The 20,602-nt window shown below is 38.9% G+C and overlaps 1 long non-coding RNA gene across 1 annotated transcript in view; it reads right to left on the bottom strand.

Moving 5' to 3' along the window:
- LOC144992547 (uncharacterized) overlaps window positions 1-15,255 on the bottom strand; it is a 43,293-nt gene extending 28,038 nt beyond the window's left edge. The window contains exon 1 of the long non-coding RNA XR_013656581.1: window positions 14,697-15,255. This is a non-coding gene — a long non-coding RNA (uncharacterized LOC144992547). The remainder of the gene's footprint in view (window positions 1-14,696) is intronic.
- Window positions 15,256-20,602: the final 5,347 nt, after the last annotated feature.

Genomic DNA, 20,602 nt, shown 5'->3' with positions numbered 1-20,602 from the left:
GAAGTTCGTTTCCACAGATCACTTTTGGAAATTCAGTGGCTCTCTGGAGTCCTGAAAAATATATTCTTTTAAGAGAGCAAAAATAATTGGTGCATTTTAATGTAGAAAAGCCAGAAATGAGTGCAGTCAGAACTCTGTGGAGTCAGAAAGTATATGCTATACAGTTTACTTTTTGAATGTTATTTACTATAAACTACTATATATTATTCTTGAGTAGTGAACATTCTTCAGCACCAATAAGATGATCAATTACACAAAAAGTGTGTTTTTTTTTTTTATATAGTACCTTGCCTTTGTCTCTCTATCTACAAATCGAACAATATTTTACTAATAATATCCCTCCCCTGTGCAATACTTTTGAGTCAGCAACAGAAGACTTTAAATAAAAAGGTCATTTTAATACAAATTCCTGAATGGTTTCTACCATCTACTTTGTTGTGGGTGGGATAAAATAATTTAAATTATAAAAAATAATTTAAAAAATAAAATTATTTTGTAATCTTTCAGCCTAACCTGAACAATTAAGCGACAATAGCGTGATAAGATGGTATGTCATATTGTTTACTGTTTTCTATAAGATGCACTAAAAAGCCTACGTGCACCATCGTCCAGAGCGCCTTTTATAAATTTGTTATGATTGTTTTTAATGAAGGCGCTGTGTCAAAATGTCAGTCTTCTATTTTTTAATGAGTTGTAAAAAAGGTTTGGTGTTATTGTAAATATGCTAAGGCGGCTAACATGAAGTTGTGTTGGACTATGTTATTTAAGGGTTACTAACAAGGTTAGGGAGTTAGCATAGTACCATAAACGTTGTTTTAGTAGCATCAGTCTGTTTTTTTTTAGGTTATAAAAAAGGTTGAGTATTATTGTATACACGCTGTGTTGCTGTATCGGACTGAGTTATCATATTCACTGCAACTGTAGTTTTAGCAGTATCACACTGCAAATTTTGTCGATCTACCTTAGATTATTAATCTTAAAACTAGTTGTAAAATCTTATCAATCTTGATTTTAGACGAAAACAACAGAATGTTTAAGATTATTAAACTTGTTTTAAGAAAAATAGGCATTACCTTTCTTACTTAGTTTGTTAAATTAGTCATTTTACATGTAAACAAGAAAAAAAAGACTGCAGGCCTGATTTAAAAGACAGGTAAAGGTCTTAATTTAGGTTTATTTTAGATGTTACCACATGTTATCTGATATCCAAAAATGAATTTGAAAGCTGATATTCAACAGCTCATACAATGTTAACAGGATACAATGAATGTTTTAAGTTTTTACTGCAATAACATCCTCAACATTATATTTTATCAATTTTTTCACGTGTTACAAACAAGGTTGGGAGTTGCAGGTATGGTAAATCCACTAACATAGCTAACGTGTAGCATGATACAAACAAGTTCTAGAATTACAATGAATGCAGTACGGCTTATATATGACATAAATTTGAAAAAAAGAGCATTTATTGACTTATAATCTTTTGAGCCTTATGGTGTGGAAAATAGGGTATGTGGCCACAGAAGTGACCCAAACTGTGCAGTCCTCATGCTGGCAATGATAAAGTTCAATATTCTCTTCCCAAACCACGGTCACCATCACCATCACAGATGATGTAAAGGTACCGACAGCACGTGGGAAACCGTGGCCCGGCAGCCTCTGACCTCTCCCACCGGCTCAGAGTGGCAGAGGGTCATCCAGAGGACATGGCAGCAGAGGGACAAGTCAATCTCACTCCTTCCGTTCCACCACAGGCCTGCGTGCAGCGACAGCAAGATGAGCTGCGGAGCTTTCCAAAATCCACACTTGTTTGGCTGGGAGCAAGGCATTGGGGGCTGTGTGTGTTTCAAAGGAAACGCTGAGGAAAGCAATTTTTTTGTATGACAGCACCCCTGCACTTTATAGTGCATTTCAGATTGTATCTTTGCTAAACTCCCACATAGGTTTAATATCTTTCTATACCAATAACAGTCATTTTTTTGCTTGCCCAAATGAAGTGAGGCCCACTTGTCTCTCAAAGGTGAGGAATTCTACCTTTTCTCATTATGGCACAGCTCCCAGGTGCACGGACAATTTCTGGTCATTATCTCTGCACATTATGAATACCTCTGCCTCTGCTAAGCAGCGCGGGGCTACGGGGTTAAAAGGCAGGAGGCGGTAAAATTAGAGTGAGAGAAAAGCCTGGGCTCTCAAACGGCTCTCGGTTGAGTCTGTGCTTCGATAATGGGGAGGTGATAACTTGGCACAGGACCAACTACTAATGCCCCTTAAATTTCAGATACTGCAAAGAGGAATGGAGATTGCCAAAATGAGAGCGCATCCATATTCGAACATGGCGGATGCTGTAATGCGTTGACGCTTCCCTGTGAGGTCACAGATTGACCCCTAGAAGAGAAAAACAAGCATTACGAAGTGTGGAAATGAAAAGAAGGGAGCTTTGCTGGTTGATGGAAGCAGCCACCTCTGATGGACGAATCCGTCCCACAAAGTTCTGAGTAAATATGTCCGACTCCATGTCTCTCTTTTCCCGCAGACGAAAATCTGCTAGGGTGGGGGTCGTGGGCAGGGTTGAGTCTAGCGTTGGGGGTGGGGTTGGATTGCTAGAGAGAGTGATCTTTTTTTTCCACCAGGGTGAAAGGCGGACGGTCATGTGTGCAGAGCTCATGACAAAAGGCCCTTTTATGTGCAGCGTATGCAGATAGAGGGGGCTCCTTTGTGCACAGATGGAGATCCCATGCCTGGGTCTGCCTGCGGCGGTGAGGGAAGGGAGGGTGGAGAGGAGAGAAGAGTGTTGGTGAAGGGAAGAGAGCGGAGGGAGGGGTGTATCTGGCACTGAGTGCCATCACTGTGTCTGGTGGGGGATGGGGCACGGAAAAGGAGAGCCAAGCTGTCCTGGTCCTACCAGGTTCGTACATTCAGTGAAAAGGCCAGAAGGCTTTCGACGTGGACCCAGAAACTGGTAAACCAGAAGTAAATAAACCCTGGTTAACAAGGGGATCAGGTTCAAATTTAGTCTACAAACACTTCCTTCTGTATTTGTTGTTCCAAGCGGTGGTGGAGTTCTGGTTTATCAAGGAGCTTAGACAAGTTCAAGAAACCATGCAAAACTTATCTGATTCTAACTAGGGATTATGGGCTTATAGAAGCTTATCCTACTTCTAATGATAACTGTTATAAAGTTCTAAAGCCACAAAATAATCACCTTTGACCCACTAAAACTGTAAAAACCTTCTATTTATGTCATTAACAAAAAAAAAGAAAAATAGCAAGTTCTCTTTCAGGGTCAATCCAGCATCCGTATGTCTGCCGCTGCCCCCCTGATACTATTACCCCATAGCTGTTGAGCCTAATGCTTAAACTCCATCGATCTCCGAGAGTGTCTGCGTTCAGTTTGTAAGGTGTGCTATTCTGGTTACTCTCCCTTTTGTCACATTTTTCAGGAGGCCTCTTGTCAGGTCGACAAAACAGGGATCCTGTTGGAGTATTGAACGTGCCTCTAGACACCCATCAAAACAGCAACTATAACCTCCAACATTTCCATTAAAGTCCCACTCTGATCATCGTTTAATCATTTGTAAAAGTTTTCCCAGTGGTCTTTTAATTGTGATTGTGATGTTTTAGGGTTAGAAATTCACCTCTGACTTGTGGGCGGGACTGCTCCCGTGGAGTAAGCCTGCCCACACTTCCCATTATACATCTGTTTATGCACTCTCCCCCTAGCTCACAACCCCAACCTAACATTACCACTGCAGCAAAAATGACATAATCAGAGCTATCCAGTTTTGAGCCAAATACCAAAGCAGACGAGGAGACCAAAGATGTACATGGATCTAGTCTTTTATAAGTGGAGGCATAAGAATGGAGGTGGGCACGGAGCTTCTTGTAGCACCTATGTCACAGCTACAAGCTTTTTCAAACGGCATTTTTTCATCTCCTTTTCATTCGCAAATATTTGAATAAAGGAATACTCAGAAATGCAATTTTATGCTTAAAAACATGATTATCATTGGAGTGGGTCTTTAATGCATTTAAAATGGTTACAAAAGAGAACCATTGAATTTCCACAAGGTCAATGTAGTTGAAATAAAGTGTAACATAAAAACACATGAGTTAAGGAAAGAGTCCAAAATACACAAAATTAGAGTTCAAATCCATTTTTCCAACTTTATCAACTGCCCAACAAATATCCAAGATTCATAATCATCTGAGTAATAATCAAACCAGATTGATTGATGTTTACCTCACAATTACCGGCACAAAGCCCACTGAGACGACTGTTGTTGTGATTCGGGGCTATATAAATAAAATTTGAATTGAATTGATATCAGTCCGAGTGCAATGTTGAGATGAAGTCCATATCTGTAATATCACCGGACATAGTGGTATTCAGTGCAGCTGCACTCTGTACTGTATGATATTAATTAAACATATTGTCTTATGTTGATCAATGTCTGGCAAAAGCTCACCTGAAAGGGAAACGATGCCTGCCCCCTTGACAAAGTTTGTTACTGTTAACTGATTCTCCCTCTTGACACGGTTGATCATGAGGATTTCGGAAAATCTCTGAACATATGTTTTTCCAGTTTCTTTATGACATGTATTTTAAGCCAAAAAACTTTCTATTAATGTTTAACTATGTGGGAAATAATGTGATAACTGTGATGGTTTTCGCTATTTGACCAAAAAAAATAGGATGTTTGCTGCTCTCTGCAATTTTAATTTTTGGAAAACACAACAATCCTAATTTCGCTACAGCAGCATCTTGTTCTAAAAAGTTTGGAAAGGATCTTTACATCAAAGCTTTTTTTTTAAACTGTAACTGCAATAGTGTGGGATCTCAGTTTTCGAACCATTTTAGTTCCCTTACTTTGATGATATATTTTTTTTTTTTTAAATGATAAGTAGACGTGTAAACCTTGGTCGCATGCACCCGTGTGGAGTTGACCCGGGAGTTTGGGTGGTCCGGGCCCACGGAAGGTAGAGAGGTGTGTCTTGCAGTTTCCTTGAGGTGCATACATCTCAAGGGACGTCATTGAAAATGGAACATAAGATTGTCGTGCGTGTGGTAAGTGTATTGTGGAGTATTTTTGAGGCTAATGCAACATGTATGCACTTACAACATACAGGTGATGCTGCCGCGGGGTGCTCCTACCCCGCAATCTAGTCATTTGTAAGGTGCAAGTGCTGAACGGGGCATGCATGTGATACAGTATCTAAGTCCCCATATAACCACACAAAATACATTAATGGTCTAGTTTTTTCATTCCTACAGCCAGGCTGCACACAAGCACCCACTAGAACAGCACTCACAAACCCCTTGCACAGCGCGTAGGATTTAGGGAGGCTGAAAAAAATGAAAAATCCAAATGATATGCCTGCATCTAACTTATTTTGCCCTCACTTACCCTTGCATGTTGTATAAGTGTTCACTATACGGCCTGTAACCTGCAGCATACCTGTAGAAAAATGTGTGTTAACATTTTCTCCCTATGGGCTCACCGAGCGGTCTACCACCTTGACAGTTGTTGTGAGTCACCTGCATGCCCCGTACAGGTTTCCCCATTTCTACCCGTAACGAAGACTGAAGATGGAAACATACGTTGCTCTAAAACTTTACCTTTAAGGTACAGATGTAATTCATTTCCAAATGTGCAAGGTATTTAATCCTTCTTTCAATAACATATTTCCACACTATCTGAGGTTTAGTCTTTACGACAAGACTTTGATATACCGGTAATAGAGATTATCCTTTTATCCTTTCCTTTTTGACAAGTTGTTTTAGTAGGTAGAAAACAGAAGAACGTTCATGAAGAAATTTTCTGTGTGAAATATAACTTGGCTAAACCGTGAACTTTGTCGTGAGGCAGTTATTTCTAGGAGTGGTTCAGAATTATTCTTGTTGGATTTAGCACATCAGTGAATCTGTCCAACCCTATTTTCTTAGACTAAACCTAAATAACTATTTGCTTACACCCCATCTTGTTTAATCAAAAAGAAAAATCTTTTGCCAATTAACGTAGCTCAAAGATGTTCCTTGAGGTGTTTCTTTTTAGCATCTTTTTGTTTTCAGATTTCAGTTGTCTGCGCCCAAAATTCTCTTGAGACTTATTTAGCTTTAGCTGAAGGTTTTTATGTGATGTAACTCTAACATAAAAACATGGGTTCATAAAAAAAGGCATTCTGTTTTTTGTGATTAAGAAAGTCACAAAAATGTGAATTAATAGCTTTGCAGTGATTTGTTTGATTGCTGCTAAGCAATCAAATTACAAAAATCCATTTTCGGTCTTCCTCTGTTTTCATAAGGAGTGTACACACATTATCTGTCTAGTTTTGTAATAGACAGGTAAATCAGGATATTCTAATTTTAAGTAATTTAGCTCTGATAAGCATATAATAAGCAGAATTCGGATTATTTTAACTCATAAAGATCAGCAGACCACCTCTTTGGCAACACAGACCAGGTTAATGTCTGACAACATTTTCATGGATTAGCTTTTATGAGGCTGAACTTGGTGTCCATTTTTTTTAGCTGCCACATTGACGCTTAAGGGAAAAAATTAAGGGAAAATCTATATTATGTTAAATTGGGTCCTATGTAAAATCTAGAGTATATTGACAGTTTAAAACCAACAGTAGATATTTTACAGAGGAAGAAGATTCAATATAAATAAGTTGCTGATTTTTGACAGTTGTTTCTAGTTTGTTAGAACTCATCAAAGGCAAGAAATACAATTTTTAAAATAAACTTTATCCTAGTTGTTGTCTATTGCCTTTTTCTACCTTGCGTAAAAGCTCAAAGCGCTTTACAGTCACAGTCCCGTTCACCCATGCACACACACACATTCACATACTGATGGAGGCTCTGTTGCCATGCAAGGTGCTAACCAGACCACCAAGAGCAATGTGGGGTTATGTGTTTTGCCCAAAGACACTTCCACACATGGCAGGGTCTGTGAGATGGGGTCCTATATGAAAACCCCAACCAAAAGAAAACTCAACTCAATCTGCAATCTGGGTGTCACAAAATAAAATAAGATGTTCAAATAAAACCACAACCATTGAACACAGGTTTTAATTTGCCTTTAAAGTGTGCAAGCTGCACATTTGATTTAAAAAAAATGTCATCTGTATTTAAGTTTGGGAAAACTTTATTAACACTTTCAGATTAGGAATTAATTAAATAACCTCCAAAGAGTATGAATATTTTCCAAAAATAACATTGGGTAAGTTTTAAGCTTCTTTGAAACATTTATCAGGACAAATGCATTGCTTACTTGAAAATAATCAACTAGATTCAAATAATTTATGTAATGATATTGTTGGTGTTGCAGCTGCTAGCAGTTTCCCTTTTTTGCTTACAGGATGTATGACACCAAACATATTAGTGAGTCATTGTCACCTGGTTTAATTTGATATGCGAAAAATGTAAAATGAAAGTTAAAATTATACCTTGTCACAAACCCTAAAGGAGGGTTTTGACACCCCCTTTAGATTAGCAAGATAATTGAGCAAATGGCCATATTCTTGTTTTTATTTAACTATATTTAAACTTAAGAACACATCTAAGTATATTCTGTTTTTACTTTTTCTTTCAGGTCAAGGTCTTTGGAGGTCTGTGCTCTCCAATTTATTTGTAAAAAAACAAAAGGATATGTCTAATCCTGCCTGCTAACATTTGTGTCTCCTACATTGAGAGAGAACCTTTGCCCAACATTAGCTGGGATAGGCTCCAGCAACCCTGTCACCCTAAAAGGGAGGAAGCAGGTTTGGAAGTTGGATGGATGGTCCTGTAAAACAAGAACTTGTTCATATATGTTGCAGATTTCTAACATGCATGTTTGAGCAATGGACCAGTGCTACATAATTGTCATCAATGCTGTTGGAAATGCTGTTGTGGTGCATTAGTGATCATGCTAGATCCAAACCGTGCCAAACTGGTGCACCCCTGCACAAATCACCAAAGGGTGATCAATCTAGGAACGGAGCTGCACTTCGGAGCATAACTAAAGAAAAAAAAGCAAGAATCCTGCTATCAGATCAAAAAAAGGTAACTTCTAATTTGACCTCAGTTGTGATAAAAGAATCCTGCTAATTTGTTTTAAAGTAACCAAGCAAAATCAATCAAAAATGGGGAGAGGACACATGTTACTAGAGGTAGAATGCTGGATTTCACTATGTTGACACAGAAGTCATGATTCCAGCTCAGACATGTTTATAATCCTGTCAAACCACTAAACCAAATATGAAAAAAAGGGAAATTCCAAATGCCTGAGGAAGCAATGCTACCTACTATAAAGTAGTAACTTAGGGTCCTTCCTTCCATCTGTATGTCTGTTTATGTAGCTGACTGGCACACACCCTGATCCTGTATTATGTCAAAATTGAAATGAAAACACTCTTACAAACAGAAGAAAAGGATGAGAGTCAGGCGGAATTTTTCTTACGCGGGTTTATCTCAAGTGAGCTGTAAAATCCTTGTGAGAGGAACAAAGGCAAATACAGCTAACTTAACTTGCACCAAAAACCTCCAGAAGGCTTTTCACCTGAGCTCATTCTGAATCTGAAAGGGCTTTTAGAGGAGAATGAAAAATCGCCGTAGAATAGAGCAATGTGAGAGGCAAAAAAGGGAAGAATGAAGTGGAGGATAATCCTTTCTCCATTCCACCACTGTGTAGAGCATTGCCTGCATCCATGAAATGATGATGACCCAAACAACAATGAAAACCAACAGCGTACTTTAATATCCTACATTCCCAAAACCTGGGTATATTTTCTGGGGACGTCTCGATCCAGTTACGTGATCAGAAATTGGGCCTGATTGGACCTCGTAGCTTCGAATTTGTACCTCGGAATCGGATGTTGTACCTCAATCAGGGATCAGATATTTATTTTATTCTTGTTATGATTAGCGATATATTTGGTATTTCAAGCTTATTATTAGAGTGAAATACTCTTGTAGAAGTCTGTGGATCACAACATTTTAATGCCGTGAAGTGCAGCAGAAAAAAGCAGCAGTTTGAGTAAGACGCGCATAAAGCAGTTCTGTAAAGTTAAAAAGATATTCACAGATTCAGACTTCTGGGCACATTAACTAAATTAATAAACATTTAAAACCAACAATAAGTGTCTCTGTTGGTTTGTCTGAACGCAAACAATGACCTACAAGGACATTTTAAAGACAAACCTATTTTCTTTCTTTATTTGTTAAGCTCAATAAAATGTCCTAATACCATGGAAACAGCTCCAGTTTGGCTGTACCAGTTCTGCTTGACGACACGCAAAAACAGTGCAGGCTGCCTGCAGCATCTGGTGGACACCTGTAAGACTGCAAGTCACTGGAGACTGGAGGAAGGTTGCTTTTTGTCATTCTTTTAAGGTCCAAAAACTTTATTTTTTAAACTTGAGACCAGTCATTGTTTGTCCTTGAACGCCCCAGTCGGTTCCAAACCCGAATGGAGCATCTCACTTCAACGCCTCAATCACAAAATCAGAGGTATTACAAATTGCAGCTAACAGTCAACAAATAACAAAAAAAACTGTCAACACCAACTTCCATGGGCAGAAAACACCAGGTTCTAGATGTGAGCTAGAACGGGGTGGAGCCTAACGCTAAAAAGTCAAAGCTGTTACTCCTCATATGCTATAGCAATCCTCCTCACCCTCTTAGTTTGTCATTTTAACCTACATTAAGATCCAAAACATAGCAGTAAAGTTACATTAAATCATTAAATCACCTATATCCTAAACCTAGAAATAGCGTAACATTGCTTTCCACCTCTGTTACAACCCAGTCTCATCCTAAAATGTGTAGGATGAGACTGGGTTGTCTGTTATGCCTCTGTGGTCGTGACAGAGGCTGTTTAGTCCACGACTGACTTTCACAAGCATCAGAACAGAGCAGCTGTCACCCAAAAATCCTAACATTATTAGCTGGAAGTGGAAATTATACATTTTACCCTAATCCTAACCCAAAGTGTTAAGAATTGTAAAATAAAAGAAAATCTAAAATTTTAATTACAGTATAAAACTGGAACTGTCAGGGTTGCTAGTTTAAATAAAGTTTTTTTTAGTCATATGTGGGGATTCCGGTTCCGCATGTTAATGTTTGCAGCCAGGCTCTCTTGCAAATTTCTCCACGATCATCTATAAAATCTGTGCAGATGAATGACCGCCTCTTCTTTTATGTTATACAGATGCAGTGCAAGTACTGAGTAAAAATGGCGTCCAACGGACTGTAAGCATTCTGGAATCACAGAGTGCTGTGAGCATTTTCTTTTATTACAGCTAATCACTACAAGCTGATCGCATAAGAACGGACACTGACCTTTGTATAATTACTGTGCAACCCTAATCCTTTGCACAGCACTTAAGATCATTTTAAAAGCCACTGGGGCAAAATACCAAACTCCCCTAACTCCTAAGGTGAAGTGTGGTCCATTTTACAGTCACTGGGGCACAGGCCTGATGGTTAAAGCCAAGGAAAGTAATCCCCGGAGTCAGGCTGCTAAACCTGCCCTGGCCCGTAACCATGGCAGCAGACAGGTACTGTCTGGGTCACGGGGCAAACACAACCGGGCAACAGCGCCAGCCACATTGGCGCATTTCTATGCTAAACTTTGTTTCATTATTTCAGCATTTTTCAACCAAGAAAATGCCGCCGCACGCTAAGCCGCCAAAAAAAAACCCTTTCTACACATTAAGGTGTTTGATGGTGATCGCAATCTGTTAAAAAGACATGAGGTTCCACTATCAAATGACTTATGAGTACTCCTGGATTTTTTTTAAGCCAAGGAAGATAACACAATACAAAGCAATTCTTTTCAAACACTGAGCTTGGCTTGGAAAATGACACCCTGCCGAAATAAAACTAATTCACAAATATACCACCCTGAAAAATGAATGTGTGTTGGGCTAGATTTCTAGAGTAGGAGTAATTTACAGGACATGACATCATTTTAATTGGTGATAGCTTGTTTTCCTGTGATGCATTTTATGCCACACACTACAAAAACTGAATCTTCAAGAGTGTAAAAAGACCCTTGTTTCAAGAAAAATTTGTCTTATTTACAGTCTTGCTAGAAAATAATCGTATAAAGAAAGTTTTTCAATAGCAAAATAATCTTAGGAGTCTTAGAAACTACAATTTTTTTCTTCAAATAAGAAAGAATTCTTGGTAATTTATCTTTAACAGTGCCTGTTTTTGTAATGCAGAAAAAGTAAAAACAGAATGAAACAAAAAAACAAAACATAAAAAAACATTCTTAAAAATGCTCAGTATTGGCAGTTTAGCTCACATTTAAACGTAACTTGCATGAGAGCAGTGATGGTGCCAGAAAAAAAACCTGCACAGCAAGTAGAAATAGGACTAAAACAAACACAGTCATGTGGTTTTGAACAAATCTTGAAGACATGTTTTATGACATGTGACACTGCAGTTCTCATTTTAAATACATCCAATGAAATTTAAGATGCCTAAACAACCAAAAGGTATCATTTCAAACAAATACTTAAAATCTGAATAACTTGCAAACACTAAAACAGAATGAAGCATGAACCATTTCATAGGAGGACATCTGTCTTCTCAGATGATCACATAAATGAAAAGTAGATATTTGGATTTATAATAGTCCAAAAATCAGCATTTATTTGCCTATGCAGTCACCACCCATTGAAATTAGGTTTATTATTGTGAGTTTTGTCAATGAACATTTTTCTCCTATCCTGCAGCTAAAATTTTTTTTCCCCATTTGAAATACTGCTAACATGTAACGTACAGATTAGAACAAGCTGTCAAAATTCATTTTTATATTTTCTTCACAAAAACGCCCAAACAATTGTCTTGTCTGTCTTACCCTTTCAAAACAAAAATGATCTCTTCTGGCCTTTTCAGCTCTCCAGCTCTCCTTTCAGTTGCTATGAGACACTCCAGCTGAAGCCAAGGCTTCCACTATTCATTACTGAAGGAACAAAAGCCAAAGCACCGGACAAAGCCAGGCAGGCCAACTCAAACCAGCACCCACTTAACACACACATCACACCTCTGCTGACATACAAATGGCCAATTCAGCACCCTCCATTTTTTCCTTTTGGAGAACATTTTTACAGGAGTTTGGTTAAAGAGTAATAAAGTTTTGTTGTTTTAAAAAAAAATATCTCTAATCAGATGTGAAAAAAGTTTGATTCCGAGAAAGGATTTTTGACGCAGTAAAATGTGGAGTTCAACACGTAATTTTGGGTGTAATTGTGCTCCTTGCTGAATGGTCTACAAAGAATCAGCAGTGTAACATCACCTGTCTTCACCATCTCGCCTCGCCAAATCATGAGACATCTCTTTTCTCTCCAGCCAATCAGAGCCCAATCTCTGGCTGTTCTCAAGCAAAGAAAGGAGGGGGAAGCCCAATGAGAAATGGCCCTCCTCCTTCTCCTTGTATCCAACACAGCCAACAATCACCATCTGAGAAATGCCAACAGACGGGCAATCAGTCATTGTAATTAGGCTCGCTACCATTCCCGAGCCTTCATGAGTATGAAGACTTTGAGATCCCAGCTGCAAGAGGCTACCAGAGGCTCTCCTGAACCCAGACACAGGCCACTCCCTCTTAGATCAGGGAGGGAAGCGAAATTATAAAGGTGGTGGGGTGGCTGACTGCAAAACTGCTGCCCCCACCCTCGTCCCGCTCTTTCTTTTTCACTGCAGACTTTCTCTCTGCTTGAGAGGAGGCATAACAGTGCCTTTTAGAAAGATACAAGACTGTTCTTCCATAAAACTTCCATAAAATTCGGATAAACTTATTGGAATTTCACTTTAAAATGCAAATCGGTGAAGGTTTGCTGACTTGAAGTTACAGAACAGACAGGGCGCCATCTTTCCTCTTTGAAATTTACAGCCAAAACGGGAAGCTAACGGCAGTTTGTTGCAGAGATTTATTGTATTCACTTACAGACTGCGGCTGACGCTGGCTCAGCTAGTTGCATGGGACCTGAAGTTCTCTCTTGGCACGAGAAAACTGCAAGTTCAGCCAAAACAGACAATAAAGCAATAAGGAGAAACATGCCAAATTTCTGGGGCAATTCAGTACAGAGGCTCATTTTTCCAAAGTGATTCAAGCTGGAAAGAAAAGCGTTTCCCTGTCCTTAGATGAACTTAGTGTGCTCTCCGTCGGCTGCAGAAAGGGGAGGGAGGAGGATGTGAGCACATTAAGTCACACAAAGACGTGTGTGCCTGCACATGCACATGACCACACTGCCATTACAGTGCATTCCTGCTCAGTCAGGTAGAGCATGCAAAACGCTCTTAAACTGAAAGGTAAACTGCAATTGCAAGGAGCACAATAAAAAATAAAAGTGCAAATTTTGATTTGCACGCATTTGTTTTCAGCAAATTAGCAGAAAAGTTGAGTGAAGGACTTTTGCATCAGTCAGCAGAGTCCTGCAGCTGGTTTCTTAGCGGGCTTGGCTTTGCTAATGACACTTTTCACCTGTTCCTTCCTCTGTGCCGCAGCAAACGACAACATTATTTTAACCATCACCTCCATTAAAGTCATATATTTGTTCTTTATGCGGAAAGATTTAAAAAACGATGGCATTAAACAATCATTGAGAAAACAAAGTCTTTTAGATGAAATGCCAGAAGCTCTAATGCACCGTTATATTTTTTTCTGCTATTGATTTGAGGCAGATGTTATTTAAAATAAAATTCTTTTGTTCTTTTACCATTTTGATGCTTTTATTTTAAAATATTTTTAACTCCAAAGTTTAAAATATTTGTTATAATATTAGGATCATTTTAATGACTCATCCAAAATTCATAAAGTGAAGCTCAAATTATTTTACCAATGAGTTCTAAAAGGAAAACTTGAGAAAAAGACAAACACACTTCCAGTGTTTGAAGAAATAAGGTCAGTATATTTACACATCCTCCGTGGTTCCTTTTTAGGCATTATGACTCAAGTTAAAGTTTATTCTTTCTGATGCAGAGACAGGACATCTATCCTTTCAGAAGGAAGACTTTGGGATGGAAAATTTAAAAAATCCCATAGCAGTGATACAAGTAAAAGCCCAAACCTTTTAATATGATAATACAGTTAGATTTATATTAGATTTTGACGCACGTTTTCATAGCAAACTTTACTTTTAGACATATCTATTAATTTGTATTTCTTGGATACAAAAATGTATCCAAGAATGTACTTTTGGTCTGTTTTTTTTTTTTTTTCTTTTTGCTTATTATGTTTAAAATTCTTTCATTTACAAAAAAAAATAATAATTGAATTTTTGAACAATCTTTTTTTTCGTTTTTTTCTTTCCCAGACTTTCCAGGCTGCCACTACTGCTATTATTTGTGTTGCCTCTTCCTCTGACCATGAACTTGACTCCATGATACACCAACAATAGGCTGTAACTTCAGACATGAAGACCTTGTTGTTAACACTGCACTTAAAATGGGAAAAATTGCAAATTTTTAAAAAAGAAAATAGAGTCAAACATCTCAGAGCAATGCTTATAACAAAGACAAACAAGAATGTATCAAACCTAAAGTAGTTTTAAATATTTATTTTAAAAATGTTTTGAATAAATGATGTGAACATTGGTTGCTTTTTAAATAAGGGAAGTGTTTCTAAGTCGATTAAAGTTTTAGTCGGAGTCCCCACGGTGCGTTTTCAGCGCGCGTAAAAACAAAGAAAAGTTGGACTCACCGACAGAACGCAGCATCCGCTCCCAGTCAGTCCAACTTCTTGTTTCTCCAAAGTGCAACAGGCAGTGCTGGAAGCCTCATCAGAGGAAAAAAAGTGCAGATTTTCCAGCGCCATTAAATCACCAAGAATATGATTTTAAAAAATAAATGGGTAGTTTTTAGTTTTTCTGCAGATTTTGGCATAAATGAGTTGGAATCCGTCGCGTTATCTGTAGAGTGTCAGGGCAGGATTGTACTCTCTTCCCATGCAAAGAAAGCTTCTTATCCCTTCCATTCGCTGCTGCTCAGTACCTCCACATGGCTGGCTGACTCACTCCGCCGCGCGTCAAGGCTGGACTGCAACTTATTATCGCAGTTTACAAGGGTTTTGAGCAGTCAGGTTTGCGAGGAAACAAACATTTTCACTGGTTCCTGTGGGTGGTTCGGGTCCGGGTGCGCATGGAGGGTGCAGCAGCTGTAGATAACAGAAGGTTTTGTTTGGTTCAGGCTCTGGTTTGCTGGACCAGAGATTAAATGTTTGATGCAACAGAGTGATACATACCACCCACGATCTTGGGTGAAAGACACAGACTCCAGTGCTCTCACTACACGGTGGGAGCCACACCCTTTGGAATTAATAAAACACATTAAATAATTTCTCTACTTCCACCATGTGGTAATCCATGAGAGGAAATAGATTTTTAATAGCTGTGGATTAAACTGCCACAAATTAACAAAAAGATCAAACTGAAGATAAAAAAAAACACTTTTGTAAAGTTACTTCATTTTATTTTGAAATTTTATTTCAAAATAAAATATTTTTGTTTGGAAATTTAATTTTCTAAATTGAAAATAATATTTTTCTATCCTGAAATTTAGATTTAAAGCCTCCCATACACACATTGTGTGTGCATTTGTGTGTTTTGTTTTGTTAGAATGAGTGTATTATTTCTAAAGAATCCTTGATTTGTTAAAGAGAATCATAAAATTGATCCTGATTACTAGAATTAAAAGCTACTTTTAGGAAAAATGCATTTGATTTAAGTTTTTGTCTTATTGATATTTTTGCAGCATTAAAACTGCTTTAAAAATGTCTTCATAAACAGTAAGCACTTTCTGGTCTGGAAACTTTGATGGCCTAATATGGCTAGCAAACTTTTCCACATAGATGTGACTTTCTTTACTGGCTGTTTTGACTCCTTGTGCAGCAGCACAGTGGCATAGCCCTGTTGACCCCATGCTGCATGGAGACAAGGGTAATGAGATCAGCCTTGCATGAGTGTGAGTGTCATTCCTGACGTGTCCTCTCCAGATTGTGTGTGCGCGGCTTTCAGGCTCTGCGGCTCATGTGACAAAATCACTGCAAGTAAGAGAGCATGGATTACTTGGCGAGGTTATGGAGTTCACAGAGCTGCGTGTTTAGTGTGAGAGTTAGACAAAAAGAGCTTGTCCCAAAGGAAATGACATAAAATATAAAGGATTTCTAACTGTTTTCTCTGTTACTTCCATTATTTTTGTACAAATGCTTCACTTATGAGGTCAACGTAACTGTTAATGACATTTATTTTCAAGTATGAATCACTGCCTGTCTGCTTTTTTTGTTATTATTCGACAGATATCATTGAATAAAGCCAATATAAGGTTGAAAGATTAATTCCAAACCTTGGAGAGCAATTGATCTTTATTGGATCATGTGGTTAAAGCATATGTTGTGCTGAGGAGCAGATGTTGGCTTGTCCACTGCAAACCTAAGCTTCACAGGAGAGTGAAGCACAAGAGTATCTTGTACTTTCTGTTTGTTCAAGTTTTTGCTTATTCTCCCCTCATCAGTGAGTCACATGTAACACTACATCAACTCACTGCTTGCTTCTGTTTTTTTTGTGCTTGTTTGTGTCATCAGTGGACAAACCGTGGTTGTCTTTTTTTATATGAAATGCCCCGCTCATACTGCATTACTACTCCGGGGTAGGAAAAAGACAATTAACACAAGAGATGTTTTCAGGTGACGCTAAACAAACTTCATAGTTAAATTCTGAGAGCATTACATTTTTGAGATAGCCTTGAGATGATATTTCTTTCCATTACTAAATACTGCAGCTTCTTGTACATTTTTTATTTTATTTTTCAAGGTTATTTTGGAATAAAAAAAATAATTAAATAGTATTTTATGTATTTGTATTATTGAAAAATGTCATGGTATATGTGCCTTACAGGCAGAGACCTTACCAAATCAGTTTAAGGTCTAATAGGTCCAGAGAGAACACATGTACAAGTCAAGAGTGTTGTCTGGAGCCACAAGGCCAAGTATTACATATGAGTTCACATATACGTCCCTCTTTCCCACTTCCCTCCAACCCTACAGGGGAGCGGGATTGATTCCAGATTCCAGTTGGCTCGTCCGTGCTCCTGTACTTGGCAGTGGACTTTGCCTCTGGCTCATCTGTGCTCCTGTACCTGACCGTGTACCTCACTTCTGGCTTGTGTGTGCTCCTGCTCCTACAATTGGTCGTGGACATTGCCACTGGTTCGTCTTGCACCCCTAGTTCTCCCCACACTCCATCTGGATGAAGTTCATCTATGGACTATTTAAAAATGTAGTTGTAGAGTTAGATAAACAAATTCTTCACTAAAAGTTCTAGTACATTGCCTGTCCGTCCTGGGAGAGGATCCCTCTTTCATGTGGACGCTTCTGAGGTTTCTTCTTTTTTCCCATAATCTGTTTTTTTTAGGAGTTTTTCCTTACCAAGAAGGAAGGTCTAAGGGCAGGAATGCCCAATTTGGTTAGTCTGTTTGGTTTAGCCATTACCTATTGAATTTCATGACTTCCTGTTCAGTATGATTTCATGTTCCTATACAATTACCGGTATTGAAGCCCATTGAGACGACTATTGTTATAATATTGAGCTATAGAAATAAAATTGAATTGAATTGAAAAGTAAAGGATCAAGTCTGAAATCATAATGTCAATAAACATACCATGTCTATATTCACAAATTCCAGTCTAGTATCAAATATAGATTCACATGATCAAGTTGATCATCAAGTATAGAGTCACAAGTTCAAACAAGTTCTAGTCATACTTCAAGTCTACATTTACAAGTTCAAGTCAAGTATCAAGTCTAGAGTCACAAGTTACCTGTCAGGTATAGAGTCACAAGTTCAAGTCAAGTATCAAGTCTAGAGTCACAAGTTACCTGTCAGGTATAGAGTCACAAGTTCAAGTCAAGTATCAAGTCTAGAGTCACAAGTTACCTGTCAGGTATAGAGTCACAAGTTCAAGTCAAGTATCAAGTCTAGAGTCACAAGTTACCTGTCAGGTATAGAGTCACAAGTTCAAGTCAAGTATCAAGTCTAGAGTCACAAGTTACCTGTCAGGTATAGAATCACAAGTACAAGGCAAGTATCAAGTCTAAATTTACAAGTTGAGGTCAAGTGCAAGGCAAATGTCAAGGCTAGTCACAAGTTCAAGTCAAATATCAAGTCTGGATTCACAAGTCCCAGATGTGGCCTGTTGTCACAAGTCAAGTATCAAGTTTAGATTCACAAGTTCAAGTAAAGTATCAAGTTTAGTGTCAAGTTTAAGTCAAGTGTCAAGTCTAGAGGCAAAGGTTCAAATCAAATATCAAGGCTTGTCACAAGTTCAAGTCAAATATCAAGTCTGGATTCACAAGTTCAAGTAAAGTATCAAATTTAGTCCATCCATCTTCCTCAGCTTATCCTGTACTGGGTTGCTGGGGCAGCAGACTGAGCAGAGATGCCCAGACTTCCTTCGCCCCAGCCACTTCCTCCAGCTCCTCTGGGGGGACCCCGAGGCGTTCAGCGCCAGCCGAGAGACGTAGTCTCTCCAGCGTGTCCTGGGTCTTCCCCGGGGCCTCCGCCCAGTGGGACATGCCGGGAAACACCTCTCCAGGGAGGCGTCCAGGAGGCATCCGGACTAGATGCCCGAACCACCTCAACTGGCTCCTTTCGATGTGGAGGAGAAGCGGTTCTACTCCGAGCTCTCCGCGGGTGACCGAGCTTCTCACCCTATCTCTAAGGGAGCGCCCCGCCACCCTATGGAGGAAGCTCATTTCAGCCGCTTGTTTTGGGGACCTTGTTCTTTCGGTCATGACCCATAGCTCATGACCATAGGTGAGTATTGGAACGAAGATCAACCGGTAAATTGAGAGCTTTGCTTTTCGGCTCAGCTCTCTCTTCACCACAACGGACCGATACAGCGACCGCATAACTACGGACACCGCTCCGATCCGCCTGTCAGCGTCAAGCTCCGGTCTTCCCTCACTCGTGAACAAGACCCCCAGATATTTAAACTCCTCCATCTGGGGCAGGGACACTCCACCCACCGAGAGATGGCAAACCATGTTTTATCAAGTTTAGTGTCAAGTTTAAATCAAGTGTCAAGTCTAGAGTCAAAGGTTCAAATCAAATATCAAGTCTGGAGTCACAACTCCAGGACACATATCAAGTTTAGAGTCACAAGACAGGTATTCATTCTAGAGTCACAAGTTCAAATCAAGTATCAATTTTAGATTCACAAGTTTAAATAAAACATTGAGTCCAGACTCACAAGTTCAAAATCGATTATCATCTACATATACAAGTTCAAGTCAATTATTAAGTCTAGAGTCAGAAGTTCAAACAAGTTTGTTTGGAGTCACAGGTTCAAGTCAAGTATCAAGTTAAAAGCCACAAGTAAAGAATACATTCACAAGTTCAAATCTTAAAGTTTATAGTTAAAAATCATGATTTTTATCACCACAAATATGTAGACGGTACATCAGAGTAAACCATTTTGACACAGTAAAAGGAAAGAAGTTGTTTGCATTTTCACAAAAACAACCAATTAGCATGACAACAGGATTTAAACCACGTTTGTTAAATCTGATATTACGACCTGGTGGTAAACATTCAGGCGGAAGCATCACTTTTATACGGAAATGCCAAAGCGACTGCCATAAAACATATCTGAATTTCACAAGAACAAGTCTCACCTTTTTACCAGTTAGCTTTAAATGTAACTCAAGTTAAACTGAAAGCCCATTTCCCTACATTTGTTCACAGGAACATTTTCATCACTTGTTATTCTACCCTTTTTTTGTAACAAACTCTGGTTTACCCAGCAGTAGTGGGATAGGCTAAAACATCCTTGTGACCCTGAACTAGAATAAGTGGGTAAAGTAAAGGGATTGAAGGATAAACTCTGGTTGCATCTTCAAACGGTCTCTATCTAAAAGCACGTCCCTTCTGATGCTCAGAAGTTAAGACACGTCACGCTTGCAAATGGAAAAGCACATGATATTTAGACGCACCATTATGACTTACATGCCTTGTTGCTTTGCCTCAAAATCAATAGTTTGCCATCATCCATAAGTAGCATGAGGTCGCCTGGGATTCTACTGAAATGTTTTGCTTGAATGCTCCTTGACCTCAGACTGTCTGGAGGCTCTGTGCACACTAAGCCATGCTCATTTGTAAACAGAGTGTTTTGCAGAAGTACACCCTCCTGCCTTTGAATAGACTTCTTTTGCACAAAGAGGCTATTCTCTCTGATTCTTGGAAGCCATTTCTGCTTTAAATTTGTGTGAGGCAGAGTTCTTCGGATTTAGAAAATACGATTTTTTTTTCTAAGCACAACACATTAAACAGTAATCTAAAGATAATGACTTTAAAATGGTGTTTTTCTGGGCTGAGACCACCAACGCCATGAGGAATACATCTCCTTAAATGCTGCATGAAATCTAACAAGACTATAAACCGAAAACTGGCACAAGATCTAACACTCGTGGTTGTTGTTACACCCCGTCTTACCCAAAGCTACTCTGTTGACTTTCTAAGTCTGAGCTACCACCTTTTTGAGACAAATGTATTTAATTCCCAGCGGGATTCCCTATGTGGGCTCCACCTTGTCATTGTCAGAGTCAAGAATGA

The sequence above is a fragment of the Oryzias latipes genome, chromosome 6 (genome assembly GCF_053564925.1).
Source record: "Oryzias latipes strain Hd-rR chromosome 6, Olatipes_Hd-rR_3.1".
In the NCBI taxonomy this organism is placed as follows: Eukaryota; Metazoa; Chordata; class Actinopteri; order Beloniformes; family Adrianichthyidae; genus Oryzias; species Oryzias latipes.
Note: the sequence above shows the minus strand (reverse complement) of the source record. Positions and strands in the feature narration are given on the sequence as shown.